Raw genomic sequence first — 19,939 nt, 5'->3', positions numbered from 1 at the left:
AGCTGGCACAAAATAAGCTCCAATTATTTATATAATAAATGTCCTAATAAACATTAAGTTGTCCTAAGAAGAATTTTATTTTCATTTATAGAATTTTACACCCTAACATATTACTAAGTATTCTCTTTATAAGTCCTGACTTCACAGTGTAATAATGAAGCAAATGATGTCCAGAGATTTTAAAAAATTTTCTGAATGGTATAAATTTTATGTGTGACAATAACAGAACTGAGATCCAAGTTTTCATAAGATATTTTTAACTTAAAACCTTTATAACTTTTAAGGACAATTACTAAATAAATATTTTGAAAAGAAATATATTTTATGTAGATACAGGCTATATTATTTAGTAAAGTTTCAATTCATATCAATTTCTATTATTGTCCCCATCATTATCTGTCTTTTCTGTTTCCTGTTGTCATACTAAATAACAAAACAATTAAAGTTAAAATGGAGACCAACAGAGTAACACATTTCTCCCAAACATTGATACATAATATTGATGATGTTTCAGTCTTCATACACTAAGGAGCTAAAAAGCAGAAAAGGAGTTATGTTTTGTTTTTCCCATAGTCCCAGTTTTCTTGCATGACGGATACAGTGTCATCCTCTATCGATTAATGAAGGCCTTAACAAGAATTTATACTGTGCTTTGTTAATGTGTATTTTAAATACGCAGCCTGAAGTTATACGGTATATGTCTTCAAGTTATTTACCAGGAATTGTTTATATCGTCGGAGGAAGTGTGTTTTCTTTTCTTTATAACACACAGGCTAGTCTAAAGAAAAGAAGTTTAATATTGATACCTCTGTTAAAAAGTTAACTTTCAGAAATAGCATGAATTCATGACTAGATACTTTTGAATGAGATTCTGTATTTTTCTACTGGGAACGTATTAACAGATGTAGTGTAGGCTTTATAATAACAATGATATCTCAAAGAAGTTGCCAGAATTTAGGCATCAGAGAAGGATCAATATAATGACAAATTTTAAAAACTGATATAAAATAACTTCCAAATTGTTCATAATATTCCTTGATTTTTCCTTTTTATAATAAGAATACTGGGTATTAACCTTAATAGTCCAAAATCAATGGAAAGACATTGCCGTGAATAAGCCCATTGAAATAGAAATTTCAGTCATAAGCATTTTTAGTTGCCCTTTATTTTTCACATATACACATTGCCTTAAAATACATTCAATTATACAGGTATATGTGTTATGAAAATAGCTTCCCATATGAGATTAAACAATAACACACAATAAGAATATTACAATCAAAATTTAAAATTGCATTCATTTATTTTGAACCTTTTCATTTCATTTCCATTCTTCAATATGCAGGTACTAATTTCATTTTTTTCATAAAAAGTAATTGTAACTTGCACATCGTTTTCATCAGGAAACAGACACTGTATGTCTTTTTTTAACTATGCCAACCAGATATAATCTGGTAACATCATTCTCCTCCTTGTTTAAAAATTGACTTAAAACTTCAAATTCTGTATCATGGGGAGATCCACATCCATCCTCAAGATTTTCCCAGATATGCTGGGATATTTTTTCTCTTACTTTTGTGTCAGGTTTACTTCTATGAATACTATCTCTGTTTTATGTATTGTGGTAGGGCCTGTAATTGAACTTCTCCATTAATTTCCTCATACTGTGGTTATGTACGTTTTGTCATGTAAGTGTTAGGCTACGTTATATTAGGATAGCATGTCACAGACAGCTAAAGAATGCCAGGAGTTGCTAAGAATGTGGAGATTCGGGAACTTTTATATATTGTTGGTGGAAGGGTAGACTGGTGAAGCAATTTTGAGGGGCATTGTGGCTCTAATGAAGTTGCACCTGATCAATAAGAAAGGGAAGTGGTTTAATCAGAGAGAGAGAGAGAGCAAGCATGAAACAGAGAGAGAGGGAGAGAGAGAGAGAGAGAGAAAGGAAAAATAAATTAGCTTCTTTTTTCTTATAAAATCATGTGGCCATTTTGTCATAGGGCAGTTTCCTTTCAGCCTTTCAACCCACAAGCTTCCTGGCCATGTATCTATCCTCCCTCCTACCACCATCCTTTGTCTTTTGTCCCTTTTTATATTCTTCTTTGCTTTATAGTTCATTGAAATTTCCCAAAATTTCCTATTAGGAGTAGTTTAAATCTCTTAGTTTTTTAATTTTCTTTTTATAACTAGGCCCATAGCCCTTACCTTCAGGCTAAACCTTTGTATTAGTTTATTCTCACAGTGCTATAAAGATACTACCAGAGACTGGGTAATTTATAAAGAAAAGATGTTTAATTGACTTACAGTTCTGCATGGCTGTGGAGGCCTCAGAAAACTTATAATCATGGTAGAATGCAAAGGGGAAGCAAGGCACACCTTACATGGCAGCAGACGAGAGAGGGAGCAATACTACATCAGGGGTTTCCGCTTTGACATCTTCCTCATTTTCTTACATGCTGCCACCATGTAAGAAGTGCCTTTTGCCTTCTGCCATGATTTGGAGGCCTCCGCAAAGATGTGGAACTCTAAGTCCAATTAAAACATTTTTTCTTCCCAGTCTTAGATATGTCTTTATCAGAACACAGACATAAATCCATACATCTACAGCAAACTTATTTTTCAAAAAGATGCGAAACAATATATGTTGTAAAAAAAGACAATCTCTTTGATAAATGGGACTGGGAAAACTGGATATCCATATGCAAAAAACGAAATTAAATTCATATCTCTTGTCATGTACAAAAATCAAACCAAAATGGATTAAAGACTTAAATCTAAGACTTCAAATTATGAAAGTACTAAAAGAAAACATTGCAGAAACTCTCCAGGACATTGGAATGGGCAAAAATTTTCTGAGTAATATCCCACAACACAGGCAACCAAAGCAACAATTAACCAATGAGATCATATCAAGTGAAAAAGCTTCTGCACCGCAAAAGAAACAACAAAGTGAAGAGAACCCACAGAAGGAGAGAAAATATTTGCAAAGTATGATTAATAAGTAGAATATGTAAGGAGCTAAACAAGCCTACAGGAAAAAATCTGATAATCTAATTATAAAATGGGTAAAAGATCTGAATATTTCTCAAAAGAAGACATACAAACTGCAAACAAGTATATGAAAAGATGCTCAACATCAGCGATCATTAAAGAAATGCAAATCACAACTACAATGATATATAATTTCATCACAGTCAAAATGGCTTATATCCAAAAAATAGGTGATAACAAATGCTGGTGAGGCTGTGGAGAAAAGGGAACCCTTGTACACTGTTGATGGGAATGTATGTTAGTACAACCACTATGGAGAACCATTTGGAGCTTCCTCAAAAATCCAGGAATACAGCTACCCTATGATCCAGGAACCATCCTTTTGGTATACACCCAAAAGCAAGGAAACTAGTATATGGAAGAGATATATGCACTCCCACACTTATTGGAGCACTATTAACAATAGTCAAGATTTGGAAGCAGTGTAAGTATCCAGCAAGAGATGAATGAATAAAGAAATGAATGAATGAATTTGGCCATAGAAAGAATGAGATCCTGTCATTTGCAATAACATGGATGGAACTGGAGGTCATTGTGTTAAGTGAAATAAACCAGGCACAGAAAAATATGTATCACATGCTCTCACTTTTTTGGGGGAGCTAAAAATTAAAACAATCGATCTCATGGAGATAGAGAGTAGAAGGATGGTTACTGCACACTGGAAAGGATAGTGGGGGCTGGGGGAAAGTGAGAGTGGTTAATGGGTTCAAAAATTAGTTAGGAAGAATAAATAAGACCTAGTATTTGATAGCACAACAGGGTGACTATAGTCATAAATAATTTAATTGCACATTTAAAAATAACTAAAAGAGCGTAATTGCATTGTTTGTATCACAAAACGATAAATGCCTGAGGTTATGGATATTCCATTTACGTTGATACAATTATTACACATTGTGTACCTGTTTAACATTATTCTGTAATGTCCTTGATATGATTATTACACATGGTGTACCCGTTTAACATTATTCTGTAATGTCCTTGATATGATTATTACATATTGTGTACCTGTTTAACGTTATTATGTAATGTACTGGAAAAGTTTTTTTCAAGGAATTAGAAATAGAATTACTATAACTATAAAACATAATCATATATATAATTTCATTAGAAAATTACATTTACATAATACTAAAATATAGAATTACAAGGTGAGCCATAACTCACATTACAATAGAACCATCAGATTTAAAATGTGAATATATTCTATTGACTTAAAATTTTGTCATAGTTTTATTTTTTAAAGTAAAAGATACTCTTAAGGAATTCCTCTAAAGGGACAGGTTGCAATAGCAATATTACAATCATTTGGCATTTTGTTATGTCTTACAGGCATATTATAAAAAGGAAATGTTGGATATGATCTCATTGGTTAATTGTTGCTTTGGTTGCCTGTGTTGTGGATGAATCTGAGCAAAACATAATCCTATTCAAAAGATCTTTTAATTCCCATACATATCATGGACCATCTCCCTCCCCACACTCAGTAGAAAGAACTGCAGAATGCACTTAAATTAGCAATAAAGACCAGGGAGGCTTTTTCCTTCGTGGAGAGGAAAGCACAGTTAGGTAAATCATGAATTCCATCAGTGCCTCATTACAGGTTGCAAAGTTTGAATCATTCAGATTTACCCAGGTTGGTCTCCCGGGTTATCCAGGATTCTTGAAAAAGCAATAGTGAACTGACTGAGTTGATTAGACTAGGGGTTTCAAAACTCACTGAGATTTTGAGTAAGATTTAAAATAATACAACATCCTCCTTTTAGATCAGTGCTGCTCAGACTTTAATGTGCATTCAAATCTTAGGGGATCTTGTCAAAATGTAGATTCTTATACAGTAGATGTCAGATGGGATTTCAGGTGCTGCTCTTCTAACAAGCTTCCGGGCGACACTGACACCGATGCTGTGTGAGTCTGTAGACCACACTCGTGTAGAAAGACTTTAATAAAAGCGAGATAGATACAAATATTGCCTGACATATAGGGCTTACTGTGTGGGTCTAGAGCTTAGTTTACTTTAAAATTTTGCTACAATTTTAGGCCGGGCGAACATGATGAAACCCCGTCTCTACTAAAAATACAAAACGTAGCTGGGCGTGATGGCAGGTACCTGTAATCCCAGCTACTCGGGAGGCTGAGGCAGGAGAATCGCTTGGACCTGGGAGGCGGAGGTTGCAGTAAGCCGAGATCGCGCCACTGCACTCCAGCCTAGGGGACAGAGCAAGACTCTGTCTCAAAAATAAATTAAATAAATAAATAAATAAAGCATTTTATTTGTAGACACATTGATGGGTCTTGACTCTATTTAGTTTGCCAGTCTGTGTCTTTTAATTGGGCATTTAGCCTGTTTACATTTAAGGTTAATATTGTTATGTGTGAATCTGATCCTGTCATTATGATGCTAGCTGGTTATTTTGCCCATTAGCTTATGCAGTTTCTTCTTAGTGTCAATGGTATCTACATTTTGGTATGTTTTTGCAGAGGCTGGTACTGCTTTTTCCTTTTCATATATAGTGCTTCTTTCAGGAGCTCTTGTAAGGCAGGCCTGGTGGTGACAAAATCCCTCAGCATTCGCTTGTCTGTAAAGGATTTTATTTGTCCTTAACTTATGAAGCTTAGTTTGCCTGGATAGGAAACTTTGAGTTGAAAATTCTTTTCTTTAAGAATGCCGAATGTTGGCCCCTACTCTCTTCTGACTTGTAGAGTTTCTGCAGAAAGACCCACTGCTAGACTGATAGGCTTCCCTTTGTGGGTAACCTGACCTTTCTCTCTGGATGCCCTTAACATTTTTTCCCTCATTTCAACTTTGGCAAATCTGATTATGTGACTTATGGCTGCTCTTCTCGAGGTGTATCTTTGTGGTGTTCTCTGTATTTCCTGAATTTGAATGTTGGCCTGTTCCACTAGGTTGTGGAAGTTCTCCTGGATAATACCCTGAAGTGTGTTTTCCAACTTGGTTCCATTCTCCCCATCACTTTCAGGTAAACCAATCAAATGTAGGTTTGGTCTTTTCACATAGTCCCATATTTCTTGGAGGCTTTGTTCATTCCCTTTCATTCTTTTTTCTCTAATCTTGTCTTCATACTTTATTTCATTAAGTTAATCTTCAATCTCTGATATCCTTTCTTCTGCTTGATCGATTCGGCTATTGATACTTGTGTATGCTTCACAAAGTTCTCGTGCTGTGTTTTTCAGCTCTATCAGCTCATTTATATTCTTCTCTAAACTGGTTATTCTAGTTAGCAGTTCGTGTAACCTTTTATCAAGGTTCTTAGCTTCCTTGCATTGGGATAGACTATGATCCTTTAGCTCAGAGGTGTTTGTTATTACTGACCTTCTGAAGCCTACTTCTGTCAATTCATCAAACACATTCTCAGTCCAGTTTTGTTCCCTTGCTGGCGAGGAGTTGTGATCCTTTGGAGGAGAAGAGACATTCTGGTTTTTGGAATTTTTAGACTTTTTGCACTGGTTTTTAATCACCTTTGTGGATTTATGTACCTTTGATCTTTTTGATGATGGCGACCTTCACATGGGGTTTTTGCGTGGTTGTCTTTTTGGTTGATGTCGATGCTATTGCTTTCTGTTTGTTAGTTTTCCTTCTAACCATCAGGCCCCTCTTCTGCAGATCTGCTGGAGTTTGCTGGAGGTTCACTCCAGACCCTGTTTTCCTGGGTATCACCACCGAAGGCTGCAGAACAGCAAAGATTGCTGCCTCCTCCTTTCTCTAGCAAATCGAATCCAGCAACACATCAAAAAGCTTATACACCATGACCAAGTGGGCTTCATCCCTGGGATGCAAGGCTGGTTCAACATATGCAAATCAATAAATGTAATCCAGCATATAAACAGAACCAAAAACAAAAACCACATGATTATCTCAATAGATGCAGAAAAGGCCTTTGACAAAATTCAACAACCTTCATGCTAAAAACTCTCAATAAATTAGGTATTGATGGGACATAACTCAAAATAATAAGAGCGATCTATGACAAACCCACAGCCAATATCATACTGAATGGGCAAAAACTGGAAGCATTCCCTTTGAAAACTGGCACAAGACAGGGATGCCCTCTCTCACCACTCCTATTCAACATAGTTGAATATGTTCTCATATATCTTAAATGCTTGACATTCATTAAAAAAGAACTTTAGATCATTTTGTGTACACATAAATTTTTGAATTTAGGCTTTCTTTAGGTTATTTCAGCATTCATATTCTTAGTTGTCTAGTAACCTATTACTTTTTAGATCATATATCATTATTTGAATCATTTCTATAATTTTCCCCATAGTATTAAATTGCAAAAGAATAACTCCTTGTGTAAAGTTAAAAGAAAACAGCAAACTACAGATTTTTTTATGACACTACAGCCTGGATTACACTTCAAAATTGACTAGGTCACTTGGAAATGCTAATAAAACACGTTGAATGTACTTTTTCTTTTCTTTTTTATTAATTATACTTTTTAAATTCTGGGATACATGTGCGGAACATGCAGGTTTTGTTACATAGGTATACATGTGCCACGGTGGTTTGCTGCATCCATCAACCTGTCATCTACATTAGGTATTTCTCCTAATGCTATCCCTCCCCTAGACCTCTACCCTCCAACAGGCCCCACTGTGGGATGTTCCCCTCCCTGTGTTCTCATTGTTCAACTCCCACTTACGAGTGAGAACATGCAGCGTTTGGTTTTCTGTTCTTGTGTTACTTTGCTGAGAATGATGGTTTCTAGCTTCATCCATGTCTCTGCAAAGGACATGAACTCATATTTTTTATGGCTGCATATTATTCCATGGTGTATATGTGCCACATTTTCTTTATCCAGTCTACCACTGATGGGCATATGGGTTGGTTCCAAGTCTTTGCTATTGTGAACAGTGCTGCAATAAACATACGTATGCATGTGTCTTTATGGTAGAATGATTTATAATTCTTTGGGTATATACCCTGTAATGAGATTGCTGGGTCAAATGGTATTTCTGGTTCTAGATCCTTGAGGAATTAGCACACTGTCTTCCGTAATGGTTGAACTAATTTACACTCCCACCAACAGTGAAAAAGCGTTCCTATTTCTCCACATCCTCTCCAGCATCTGAATATACTTTTGTGTCTATCTACCAAAATGAAAAAGTTGTTCTTTATATTAAATAGCTGTGTATCTTGCTGAAAATTGAGACAGAAAAACTTAAAAATATATATTTATTTTCAAGATTCAATATTACGAGAATTTAACTTCTAAGAAGAAACTGCAATTACCACCACACCCAAAAATCTTGTATGGCATCTAATGGTCAGGTGGCCTATGAGCTTATGAAGTTTAATCTGCATCACTATTGTACTAGCTACATTCAATATCAACCAGGCAGCCAGTGTTTACTAATCTTTTACCTCTAGTAATTCTACTCATGATATCCCTTCAAGGTGGTAAATATGTGAAATGTAGTTACACAGTAAAAAATTTTTAAATACAGACACTCAGAAAGTTCACTTTGGAAAACTAGCCATTAATTTTAGAAAGAGCTTTGTAATCTATTTTTTTTTCTTTGGTTGGCACAAAGGTCAGAGCTACAGTTTTAGTGCCAGTATAATCGCCTTAGTTCATTCGGATCTTCCAGCATAGATACCTTCTTAAAAATTATTGAGATACTATAAATACTCAAGTATAACCCCTTGATTTTCTAGATGTTATTATATAATGTTATCTTCACAGGCCTTAGAATTTTACTGCTTCAAATAGTGAAGAAACTGATAATTTCTTGTTAAAGAAATCTCATGCCCACAATATTTCTGAAGCTATTTTTAAAGACATAACTTCAAGGTCATTGTGAAGCCCTGTAATAAAGCCAGTCTCATTAATTTATAGTTTCATCTGATTTCTGACCATATATATTTTCATTCAGCTTATTTATCATATTAATTTTCTTTCTTTAAAAGAAACTATGAGTGCCAAGTTTTCTATGCCCATGTACAGACATAAAACTAAAAGCACCAAGTTATGAGTATAAGTTAGGTGAGGTTTATAGTCTATAGGCACATCTCAAAAGTTTTGGCAAGTCAGAATCTAGGAAGAATTTATGAGTAAGATGTAAACCATGAGAATGTTCTCAAAAAAGGTAATAAAGATGTCCAGAGTTTGAGGGGAAAAAAGTCAATACACCTCTAATATGTCCTATTCTTATTGTTATTCATACTGTTTTATATATTGTGAACTCTACCTACTTGAATTGCCTTCCGTCTTCGATTATACAAATGTTTTATCTTCTTCAAGGCTAGTTGAAGTGTCAGTACTTCTCCTAGGGAGCCTGACTGATCCTCTCCAAAACATTCTTTTATTAAAAGTTACAATTAGTATGTCATCATGTAATGACTATTACCCAAACATATCATGTGTTACCCTTCTTTTCGCAACTAGATTTTGTGTCAACTTGTTTCAAAACCTCATCACAGAGAGCTCAGAAGTGGGTACATGGTAGATAAAATAATTAAAACAATAATATATTTGAGATAATGTCTAGGATAGCAGTAGAGAGCAATGATCATAGTCAAATTGCTTTTGACCTTGACTTGTGACTTTATTGTGTTTTGGCTTTTACTTCCCTGCTCTGTGATTTAGTTCCCTTATCAGAAATAATGAGAGTAATGCTACCTTTTAGGTTTATTGTGATGATTAGCAAGCTAATATGTAGAAGAACTTATGCCAGTTCTGGAAAAAGATAAGGACTCAGTAAACGTTAACTATTATTATTTGATGGAGGCATTTGTGTTAATGTTTTCATGGTGTCAAGGCTAAAAGTTTACTTCCTGTATGAAGATAGTCAATTACTGGGTAACATCTTTAAGATTCTTAAATATTTATTGCAATTATCTGAATAATATTTTGTTATAAATTGTAATTAATCAAATATTTAAATGGTACCCTGACATTTTGGTTCATATTTGCTTCATTTCAAAGTAAATTGTGTGAATTTTCTCAAGACCTCTTCATTTAAATGATATTAATTTTATTTGGGTTCTACAAACTTCTCTGTCACTCATAAACAGTGGTTAGGATTAGCTTCTTGCCATTCGGCATCAGTGGTCTGTTGCCAGATTGCCCTTCCACAATACAAAATATAGTAAATGGTCATATTTAATGAGTCAGTGAATCAGCAGCACTCCTGGGGAGAAGGCAATTATGGACATACACTGTGATCATTCATGAAATAATTAGATGCAAGCTGATTGTGGTCTCAGATATGAGTAACCAAAGTACTCATATCTGACCTCACACTTAGATAAGCTCTTGTACCTTTGGCTTTAGATTTGCATACCTTCCACAGAGCAGCCAAGGCAAAGTATAAAAATAGATGTGGAAACGTACAATCTCTTTGTGCCATGTTAAATACATGAGCAGGATAAGCAGATTATAACCCTAAAACCAAATAATTGGAAAGAAACCAAGCAGTTGATGGGATATTACATGCAGAATTTCAGTTATTGCTGTATACTCTAATCCAATGTATCTGATTTTGTTTGTTAGCTTGTTTTCCAAACTAGAATTGCTTTAACTGAAGGGAGAATGGGCAATGTTTAACAAATGACTGACTATGAATCAGCTATACATAATCAGAAAAACACACAATGATGCAAAATTGGGAAGACGTGCTAATCAATACATAAGGGACATACTATGCTGTATGATTGCTTGAGGAACCCAAATAATTAGTATAAATACACAACAAACTATGTTGAATTTTTCTTCACAAAGTAGGTTAAGCAGATGGCTGAGCCAAACAAGAGAACAGAGAGAGAAAGAAAGATTGGTGATTAGGAGGCAGTTCTCCCAGGTTATGTAGAAAACATTTTATAATTTAACATAGTATACAGTGGCTTCTGTCTAAATATAGAATATACAGTGACAGACTATTTTGATAAAATTGGAACACGTAACTATTACCTATTGTAAGGTAGCTGTATGATCCATTTGCATTAAGACTTTTAAAGAACTCTAATATGTGATATATATATATATATATAACATCAAGTAAATAAAAATATTTAAATTATGACACCATTCCCAGGTAATATTGTGCTATAAAAATTTAAAAATCCTTGTTTATAGCTGTTGTCATAACTTTGTATGTTTTAGCCTAACGCTTTACATAGCAGGACTTAATGCAGACATCTGTTGGTGATCAAAACTAGCTTAATGAAGTACTGACCAGGTTAAAGAACTGAACACATGTGGCTTTGTAAGGGAAATTGAAACAGGTTTTTAGTTCCTCAAACTGAGCTCAAATTCTATATTTTCACACTGGTTAACTAACTGAAATTTCCCAAGCTATTTATCTTTTCTAAACTAGAGGAATTTTCTTGTCTATGAAAACAAAGAACTAGTCATGTTAAGATGAACAATCTGAAACTTCCACTTTGTACATCCAAATTATCAAACACCAACAACTTCATATATTTCAAACTTTAGCTTTCTAGAGCATTAGTCGTGCTTTCAAAGGTTAGTTTTCATTCGTTTCAGCATTGTTATATTAGTAAAAAACTATCAACAACTAATTTTCTATCAAAGGAAATTAGTCAAGTAAATTATGATATCAAAACTATGCCTCAAAATAACCATTTTAATACATCTAAAAATATTACTTAACAAAAGAGAAAATTAAGTATATTTTGTCTTACTGTATAATGTTAGATTTTAATAATTTTGAAGCACTTGAATGCCTTCAGAAATTACAAGTAAAAGCCATAGTTGTTTATTGTTTTCTCCCCATTGTCACCTTTCTTTTACTCAGTCTTTTATTTCCCATTGCATTAAGAGTAATACCACTTTTCCTCATACTTTTTTTAGTACTTTATACTTTAATCTCAAAGAGAAACGTTACAAAGTAATTCATTTTTTCTTTCACTTCTTGGTCTTCTTTCATTTCGTATATTTGCAGCATTTAATTTTTAGACCCTTTCACAATATCAAGATAGCTGTTGCACCATGTTGGTGGACCAGGTAATATACTATATATGTGTATCATCTTCTGCAAATGAATATGACTGTTTATGTTAGAGGAAGGTATAATTCCTCTTAGGCAGTCACATTGGCTTAATGGTTGGAAGCCCAAGGAATACATCTCATCTTTAGATCAGAATCTCCTTCTGATTCTTCTATAATAATCAAACAGCATATCATTTTAACTCTTTCATTCCAGTTTTTCAAAAAAATTATTATTTATTAATCATAGTTGTTAATGTAAAAAATTATATTTGACATTCAACATGCAATGTTTTGAGAAAATACAAAATACTATTAATGGATTTAAAGAATCATAAGAATAAGGTATTATTTTTCCATTACTGCAGTATGTTTATGTGTTGGTAATTGGAAATAAATATTAATACATCGCTTGTGTATTTCCTGATGTTTTGTTACAAAGAAGGAAAATAAAGAAAAGTAATATAAATGTGGTAGTATATGAATCTATGTCCCAGACCACTGAAGTATGCCTTTTCATCTCTTAAGATTTTTCCTACCTTCTACATTTGAGTGCTTTCTTGTTGAAAATGTCTAGCCTAACACTTGATAATGGGGTCAGTTAGTTTATAGTGAGTATGTCTCTAGAATTCACAGACACCTTCCCTGATTCATACATCCCAATTTTCTTATAATTAACATAGATGTTTGTTTGTTCTATTTTTCTCTGATTATACTTGAAAATTTCCAGCTATTGTCAATGAAAGCTCACATTTGTTCCCTTCTATTTTCCATATAGCATTTTTAGTTATAAAAGAACTTGGAAGTAAAAGATACATATAAAAATATTTATGCGTATATGTGTATGTACAATGTTTTATTATTTGAATTACAATACAAGCATATGAAAGAAGATTCACAGATATTAAAACATTTTAAATATGTTTTTGTTATGTATATTTTTCATGATAAAATAGTTTTCCACAGAGGCATTTAAGTTACAGAGTGCTAAAACACTAAATCTGTATCATTTGCAAAATTAAACACTGTTTTTAACTATTAAAGTAAAACTAATTATTAAAGCTTACAATTAGTTGCTATTTTATATGAAGTATGTGGATACTTAGTCTATTTTACTTTTCTTCATAACATTTTGATGGAAATCTTTTCTAGATTTTTAGGTAGGGCAAAAAGTCTAAATAACATAAATTTTTATATCTAATTGACATATATATTTACAAATTAACACATCATTGTGTTATTACTGTTTTTTCCTTTTAATCGGAGTTCAAAAATTGAATTTTGAACCAGAATCCACATAATTGTAAGTACAATCATTTAGTAATCCAAACCTTGCAATTTATAGTTACCATGTAATTAAAGAGTGATTATTGGTTTTTAAATTTCGTTTTCTAAATTTATAAAATACTTTTATGTTAAATCTGTTTACTTTGAAATGTTATAAACATATCAAGATATCTATTTATCTCACAGACTTGTCTGAAGCCAGTGTTAGTTTTAAGTTAATGTGATATATTATTTACTAACCTAATATTTTTTAGTCTCATATTCGCTTCCTGACATGAACTGAAACAGGACTTACATTCTATTGGATTAAGATCCTTATTTTAAATTCTGACTAAAAGGGGAATAAGTCTGAAAGCTAATATAAAAATAATTATTAGACTATCAATTCTGCTTAATTATGTGTGACGTGAATGTACTTTAAGTGCATATCACATATGTAAGAAATTATAAACAAAAGCATTTCAATAAAAGTAAAGATTCTTGTGAGATTCAGATTTCCAAAGCTGCAGTGTACAGCAGAACTCATGGAGAATTCCATCAGTGCCTCCTCCTATTCCAATACACAACAGAAGAGGCAATTGCCGAGTTTACTTGTTAATGTTGTATCCATTCTGATTCCCTTAAATTCCTGTGTTTTGATTTTCTCCTCCTTGTACATCAATATCACACTTCACAAAAGAGAAATACCCATTGGGAGTGTCTCATCCATGTTTAATAAGGGCAGAAACACTATTTGGAGTTTTGCATTCACACAGGAAGTCTCAAACCACACTGATGTGTGTGGCTCCTCATTAATACCCAGCCTACAGATTCTTGCTTTTGGCTCAGTCATTGATCCACAGGACAGTACATTGTGGTCATGATGGTAGAGCCATGTTGCATCAGACTTTCCAAATACAAACAGGAAACTTTGTGTGTATTTTGCCAGAGTGGTACCCTGAACACAGCAAAGCCTTAGAGTTTCTGTGAATGTCAATTATTTACACAAACATCAAAGACCATCGTGAACTATTTTATTGATGAGGAAATATTAAAGAATTTGAAGACCATAATGACATAATATGGCCTACATTTTTCAAGTAGACCTTGGGTGCTACATGAAGAATATTATGAGGGAGCAGGGGTAGTATGAAATTGAGAAGACCAGTGATCAAATGTTTCCCAAGAGAGAAACAACAGGAGACTAGTCTAAATCCCAGCTTTTTTGCTAGCTGACTAGGTTTTTACTTGTTTTTAAAATTGACATTTAGAACATAGAAGTAGGAGCAACTTTGATGGAGTTACTGAGAGAAATTTTGATGTTTTTGTTGTTTTTAATTCTAGGACATCCAAATTGTATAATAATAATAATAATAATGTTTTTGGACACTACAGAGAAGACTCAGATGAAGATATAAATTTAGACATTGTCATGATTAAAAAGAAAGTTCATAGGTACTCTTTTAAAAATATTCATTTAATTCAAAATAATATAAAAACATTAGTTAGTCTTTTATAACACTGTTTTGTTTGTTTGTTTGTTTGTTTTGAGATGGAGTCTCACTGTGTCACCCAGGCTGGAGTGCAGTGGCGTGATCTCGGCTCACTGCAGCATCTGCCTCCCAGATTCAAGCAATTCTCCTGCCTCAGCCTCTTGAGTTGCTGGGACTACAGGCGCACACAATCACACCCGGCTGATTTTTGTATTTTTAGTAGAAACGGGGTTTCACTATGTTGGCCAGGCTGGTTTTGCACTCCTGATCTCAGGTGATCCACCCACCTTGGCCTCCCAAAGTGCTGGGTTTACAGGCATGAGCTACTGTGCCTGGCCCATAATACTAATTTTAAAACAAACAAAATACTTGTTTTCCTTTATTCCCCTATTTGAATCCAAATTCTGACCAACTTGTGCTGTCACGATTGTGGGAGCACTCAAATGGCAGTATTGACGAATTGCTGAAGGCTGAATGTGAGCTACTATGAGTGATGAACTCTTGGGGAACCCATTCTTGAAGGAGGGACAACCCATTTGTTATGGCATTACCTCAAGTGGCCCAACCAGGTTTTCACAGTGAAGATTCAGGAAAGATCCCTCGCAGATTTGTCAAGAAAAAGGGAAAAGCAATTATTGTGAAACACATCCAGAACTTTCTCCATAATAAGAAGGCTACTCTCCAGAGGAAAGTTTTCCAAAGCCTTATTGCAGATGGAGGAAGGGGATTCTTCCCATTCAATCTCTTTCTAGTCTTTTTCTACTGAAGTGTGATAAAAACACAGTCAATAGAGGTCAGAACTTCAAGGACATAGGTTGGGAATGTTACAGCCAGGAAAGGCAGTAGCAGGCAGAAGTGGTACCACTGAAGAAGCACTTGTGACAAACACAGCCAGGAGACAGAGCCTCATGAAAAGACTGAGATTTAATCACAACACTACACAATATTCCCCTTCCAATGCACCTTATCACCATCCCAACAGGGATCCAGTACATTAAAAATAAAGTACATCTGAAGAGCTGTGTGATGCAGCCTCTATCTGAAGAGGTGATCTTATGAAAGTTCAAAGACAACACAGAGGACCAAAAGAAAGACACTGGAAACATCTGAAGTGTCTGGCACCCAGCAAACATTAAACACAGTCTAAACTCCTAACCAGAGTAACATAAAACCTCACACTGATGACCTACTTACTTTCATTACTTTTATTTAATACATACTGTACATACTGTATGACCTCCAACAACAACAACAACAAAAGTACAAGTCATGCCAAGTGACAAAAAAAAATGTAGTCTGAAGAGCAAAATTATGCATTAGAGTCAGATTCAGATATGATGCAGACTTTGGAATTATCAGGGATTTTAAATAACTGTGATTAATATGTTAAGAGAACTAATAAAAAATTAGATAACATGCAAGAACATATTAGTGCTGCAAGCAGAAAGATTGAAAGTAATAAAGAATTAATGGAATGCTGGAAATAAAAAACACTGTAACAGAAATGGAGAATGCCTATAATGAGATCTTCAGCAGACTGGACACAGCTTAGGAAAGAATTCATGAACCGTAACCTAGGTCAATAGAAACATTCCAAATTGCAATTCAAGCAGAACAACAACAAAAAAATGAAAGCAAAAAAAACTAACAGAACATGCAAGAACTGTGGTGCAATTTCAAAATTAGCAACATACGTATAATTTAGAGAAGAAGAAAAAGAGTATGGAACAGAAGAAATATGTGAAGCAATAACGGCCAGGTCATTTCAAAATTAATGACAGACAGTAAATCACAAATCCAGAAAGTTCAGAAATCATTAATCAGGATAAATACAAAGGAAAACAGAAAGAGAAACAAAAATGAATCAAACAAACAAAGCACAAAAGTATATCATATTCAAAATTCAGAAAACCAAATACCAAGGAAAATTTTTTAAAGAAGCCATGGAAAACCCATAGTGGAACAGAGATTAGAACTATGGACAACTCATCAGAAACCACGCAAGCAAATGAGTAGAGTGGAATATCTAAAAGATTTATAAAAGAAAAATAACCCAACCTATGATTCTATTCTAGCAAAATTATCTACCAACAGTGAAAGAGAAAAAGTCTTTTTCTGTTAAACAAAAACAGAAAATTCATTGATAGCAAACCTTTCCTGAAGAAAATGTTAAAAGTTATTCAGGTATAAAAAAAATGATATATATCTGAGACTTGGGTCTATACAAAGAAGAGAGAAGTATCAGGGAAGAAAAAAGTGAAGGTAAAATATAATCTTGTTTTATTCTTAATCATATTTAATCTAAAGATAAAATAATATGTGAGTAAATACAACATGTACATAAGTAAAATTAATAACAGTAGTTTCACAAAGGGTGAGGAGAAGAATTGAAAATAGTCAGGTATGAAGTATTTATACAAGAATTGTAATAATAGTATTTCAATGTTGGCTTAGGTTAGTTAAAAATACATATTTAAATATTGCATCAATATTAGAGTAAAAGCAGTTGAAAAGATCCTTTCAAAATACTGAAGAATTGTAAATATAAGAAACATTCACAACTTAACAAAAGGCATCAATGAAAACACACAACAAACATTGTACTTAACATTGAAACGTGGAATGCATCCCCTGAGTTCAGGAACAAGACAAAGATATCTGTTTTCACTACTTTGATTTAATGTTGAACTAGAAATTCTAGCCAGTGCAATTAGATAAGAAAAAGAAATAAAAAGCTGAAATTGGAAATGAATAAATAAAATTATTTCCACTTGCAAATGACATTTATATAGAAAATCTTATATAGTTAATCAGCAAATTTAGTAAATTAACGTAATGCAAAATCACTAAATAATAATCTATGTTATTTATATACAGTAGTGATAAACATTTCCAAATGAAATTAAGTAACCATTTATAATACAATCAAAAAGCATAAAATAGTACAAATTTAACAAAAGAAGTTGCTTGTAAACTAAAAGTACAACATATTGTTTGAAATATTTTTTAAATGTCAAAATAAATAAATCCTATATTCATGAATAAGAAGATGATATTATTCAAGTAGCAATGCTCTTAATTTGGTCTATAAGTTAAACACAATACTTATCAAAAGTTCAGCTGCATTTTATTACAGACATCACTTATATAAAGATGCAAGAAACACTGAATAGTGAAAACAACCTTGAAACCAATGAACAAATTGCAGAGCTCACACTTTTTAATTACTACCAGATACAGTAATCAAGAGACAGTGGTACTGGCATAAGGATAGAACTGTAGATCAATGAAATCATATTAAGAATTTATGGTTCATTGACGTTCAAGAGTGACAAGACAATTTAATAAAGTAAAAGATATCTTCATAATAAATTCTGCTGGGATAGTAGGCTATCAACATGAAAAAGTATGAAGAAGGAGACTGACCTCTCATCATACTCAAAACTAACAAAATGGATTATAGAATCAGTATGAGATTTAAACCTACAAAACTCCTTGAAAAAAATGAGGAAGTAAATCTTTATTAATTTGAGTTAGCTAATGTATTCTTAGATATAATATCAAAGCACAAGCAAAAAAGAAAATTATAAATAAGATGGTCTATGTCCAAATTAATTTTTTTGTATGTGGGCAGCAAACAATGTCATCAAGAAAGTGAAACATTTTTCAAATGATTCAAAATCAGATGTAAGAACCCTTTATCATACATAAAGGAAAAATTTAAAAAATTGGTAACTTTATTAAACAGAAAGAAAATTAACAAAAATTGGTAACTATTAAACATACTGCTCATATTTTAAGATAATATTTTACTTATTAGAAATAATATTTTAGAATTAAAATAAATGTAAATAAAAGAATAACCAGTATATCTTTGTTTTCATCCAATTACTTTTAAAAATCAGATTATTTAAATACTATTTTTATAACAGTTATTAAGAAAATAATTTGTGTCTTTGGGAACATCCAAATCCTTTTGATATTGGTAAGCAGATCAAGAATAAGCAAACTTGGATAAAGTTACCAATATGAAAAAGAATAGATTAATAAAATTCACTGGGCAAAGTGGTGAACACTAATATACTAAGTTCTACCTTTTTAAATATATGCATATTTAGTAGTCTCTGTTTATGCATATAATTAAATATTATTTTATTGGCAAATGGCAGATGCCAAAGTCAAATTATTAGCAAAAAAATTTTTCTTAAGTACCAAGTACAAAAATAGTTCACAAGATCAGAGAAATACCTAAGATTTGTACTAGTGCTTTTGTTCTAGATTTTGTTTTTGTTTTGCATATCCATATATCATTTTTGCTTGTCCTTACTTGGCTTCATTCTCTCAAGTTCTTTCCCTAAATGGTTCAAAGTATAGTTTTACATCAATGGAAAAAAATTAATTCAGCCTTGCAATGTTTACAGAGTAGTTCTTAAAAAAAATATGGATACTTTGTCATTTGCTTATCCCTTAGACCAGTTAATATTGCCAATAAAAGACGTATGGGGCATAGATAGACCTGGGACACGTCTATCTCTGTGTGCTGTATCAGTTTTTTTAACTAGAATAAAGAAGATGGGAATGTGCAGAGCTAAAAATAAGCTACCATAATTCACTCAACTACAATTGAGAAAATAATATATGTATCAAGAGAAACATTTCTCCATTTTACCAATAACCTATCTTCAAAAAACAATGTCTATTTCTTCCTTTTCAAATTATGTTACAGATATGGTTTCCCTGTGTCACCACCCAAATCTCATCTTACATTTTAGCTCCCAAAATTCCCTCATACACTAGGAGGGATTTGGTGAGAGGTAATTGAATTATGGGGAAAGTATTTCTTATGTTGTTCTCAATATAGTGAATAAGTCTCATGAGATCTGATGGTTTTATAAAGGGGAGTTACCCTACACAAGCTCTCTTCTCTTGTCTGCCTCCACGTGAGATGTGCCTTTCACCTTCTACCATGATTGTAAGACCTCTGCAGCCATGTGGAATTGTGAGTCCATTAAGCCTCTTTCTTTTGTAAATTGCCCAGTCTCTGGTATGTCTTTATCAGCAGTATAAAAATGGACTAATACAGTAAACTGTTATCAGTAGAGTGGGGCACTGCTGTAGATACCCAAAAATCTAGAAGTGACTTTGGAACTG

The sequence above is a fragment of the Hylobates moloch genome, unplaced genomic scaffold, assembly GCF_009828535.3.
Source record: "Hylobates moloch isolate HMO894 unplaced genomic scaffold, HMol_V3 SCAFFOLD_3, whole genome shotgun sequence".
NCBI classification, from domain to species: domain Eukaryota; kingdom Metazoa; phylum Chordata; class Mammalia; order Primates; family Hylobatidae; genus Hylobates; species Hylobates moloch.
The sequence above is the reverse complement of the archived record's forward strand: the minus strand, read 5'-3'. Positions refer to the sequence as shown.